This window comes from Octodon degus, unplaced genomic scaffold (assembly GCF_000260255.1).
Source record: "Octodon degus isolate 3935 unplaced genomic scaffold, OctDeg1.0 scaffold00091, whole genome shotgun sequence".
Lineage (NCBI taxonomy): Eukaryota > Metazoa > Chordata > Mammalia > Rodentia > Octodontidae > Octodon > Octodon degus.
This window is the reverse complement of record NW_004524667.1, coordinates 1,905,535-1,908,108: the sequence shown is the minus strand read 5'-3', so window position 1 is coordinate 1,908,108 and position 2,574 is coordinate 1,905,535. Positions and strand designations below refer to the sequence as shown.

General features: G+C 36.9%; 1 pseudogene; it reads right to left on the bottom strand.

Annotated features, from left to right (window-relative positions):
• Nucleotides 1-455: 455 nt before the first annotated feature.
• Nucleotides 456-2,574, bottom strand: part of LOC111818432 — an 18,596-nt pseudogene continuing 16,477 nt past the window's right edge.

Here is a 2,574-nt window from a genome sequence, read left to right as displayed (position 1 = left end):
ATTTTCATTAAAACAAAGCTCACTAGTATTTTAGTTAACATTTTTTTACTTTTTAAAAAAATTATGTATTTGGTACAGGGTCTCACTATGTAGACTGGACTTATAGTGATCCTCCTATTTTCAGCCTCCCCAGCGCTGGGATTACAGGTGTATGTCACCACACCTGGACTCAGTCCTAGCTCAATGCACCTCAGGGTGCAGCCAACGTGGCCTGCTGGATTGGGATCAAAACCTGGTCCCTGCATTTGCCAAAGCAGGTACTTTAGTTCACTGAGATATCTTGCTGGCCTTTAGTTAACATTTTGATTATATGATTTTGTATTCTAAACATGGAATTTGAAAGTCCTTACCAAGTAATAGCATATCTGTGCTACAGATAACTGCATTAAGAATCCATTTCTTAGCTTTTGCACGCTTGCATAGATGTGTACATTTTATAAAATTTTCCTCTCAGACTAATAAATTATATGTATTTTGTGGTCTTCTGAAACTGGAACATCATTCATCAGAGTATAGCCCTCACCTAGTATTCCAGCCACAAACTGGGCTTGACTGCTTCCATGAATATAATTCACGTATCTGTGTGGGGATTCTTCTGAACATACGGTGTTCCTCCTAGGGTTCCACAGTTGATTAGATGTGATGGCAAGCACAGAACATAGAGCTCATGCCCATTTTCAAGGTTCTCTTCTGGCTTCTGCAAAACTCCACCTAGTTTTGTTAAAGAGTATTCCATGTTGCTTCTTTGAAAATGTACAAATCTGCCAATAACTGCCAAACGCTATCATACCAACATAAGGGGACCAGAATAATTTGGATGTCTAGTTACTGTAATACTGATATTAGTTCTGTCCGTGTTTTACCAGGCAATCTGATTAAAGGATCAACCCTGTACATGGAACTCATATGTCCCACCTCACTTGAGGTTCCTTTTTGTAGGAAAGTCAATGAAAGTTGGATCTGAAGTCATCTTTAATATCTGAAATACATTAGAGCCCTCATCAAAATCCACCATGGCAAAAACTATATTATTGGTTGCACTGGAATGTTGCTAAGAGTTTGCCAGGATCTAAAATTCTTCAGCTTCATAAACTGACTGCCTGTGCAGCTGAGGTCCAGTGAACATGACATTAACATCTCCATGGGGCTTCAGCAAAGATCTAGAACTTTTCTCCATTCATCATCATTAAGAGTCTTCCACCAATACCCTTCATCAGCTGATTAACGTTTTCCATTAACACCAACTCCTTTTGTTGGGCAAAGGCCAGCTAGGGAGCCTGTAAATGGGCACCCCCAGATCACACAGCACCCCCAAACCATCTGCACACTGCTGCATTCACTCTCTTCATCTTTGATTTTTTAAGACACCAGCAATTTATAATTTTCAGGAGACTGACCTGGATATGTTTTGCTAGGATTGTAAAGTATTTTATTTTTTTCTACAGTAACTAAATTGTACTTTATTTTTTGTTTTTTAAATTTTTTGTTTTTCAAAGAGAGCACCAAATAGTATTAAAACAGAAAAATTACAAGTGGTACAGAATTTTACTTCACAAAATTATATGAATTCATAGTAGTTGTTGTAACTCAGTGTTTTCTTCCACCTACCTGTTCATATTATTAGATATATGCATGTAAAACTGGAAGAAGAAAAAAATATAAGAAATTAAGAAGAGAGAAAGGTCAAAGAATTGAAAAAATGAGGGAAAACAAATTAAACAAGACAAATTATGCTGCTCCTGTCCACTGACCAGCATAAATCCACAGTATGATTGTCCAAACCATCCTGTTTACATAGATAGATATATTTCTTTCCCTCACTAACTCTCCTATCCTTCTATTCAACTCAGTAATTCCTTTCTTTTGAATAGGTTCATTCCCTTTTCACACTATCCATTGTACCTTTCAGATTTTATTTTCTCTTTTCAGTTTCTCACAGTAAAGAGACAATGCAAAGTTTGCACACGTGGGTCTGATTTAGTTCACTTAAGAGTATGGTCTCTAGTTGCATCCATTTACCAATAAAAGCTTCAAATTTATCCTGTTTTATAGGTGAATAATACTCCATTGTGTAAAAATACATCTTCTTTATCCATTCCTCAGTTGATGGGAATTTTGGTTGTTTTCAAGATTTAGCTATGACAAATTGTGCTGCTATAAATGTGGGTGCTCGTAAATTGCTGTGGTATGATGTTTTCAGTTCTTTTGGAAAAATACCCAGAAGGAGACTCTCTAGGTCAAGGGACCTCCATTCCTAGCTTTTTAAGGAATCTCCACATTGATTTCCACAGTGGTTGTACAGTCTGCCCTCCCACCAACAATGGAGAAGTGTTCTTTTTTTCCCCACAGCTCCTGCAGCATTTGTTATTGGCTGACTTGTTGATGTTAGCTGTTCTTTCTTGAGTGAGATGGAATGTCAGTGTTGTTTTAATTTGAATTTCTCAAATGACCGATGATGTTGAAAATTTTTCATGTATTTACTTACCATTTGTATATCTAAATCAGTAAAGTGTACATTCATCTCAGGGGCCCATTTTTGACTTGGGTCTTCAAATTTCAGGGGCCTTATTTTTT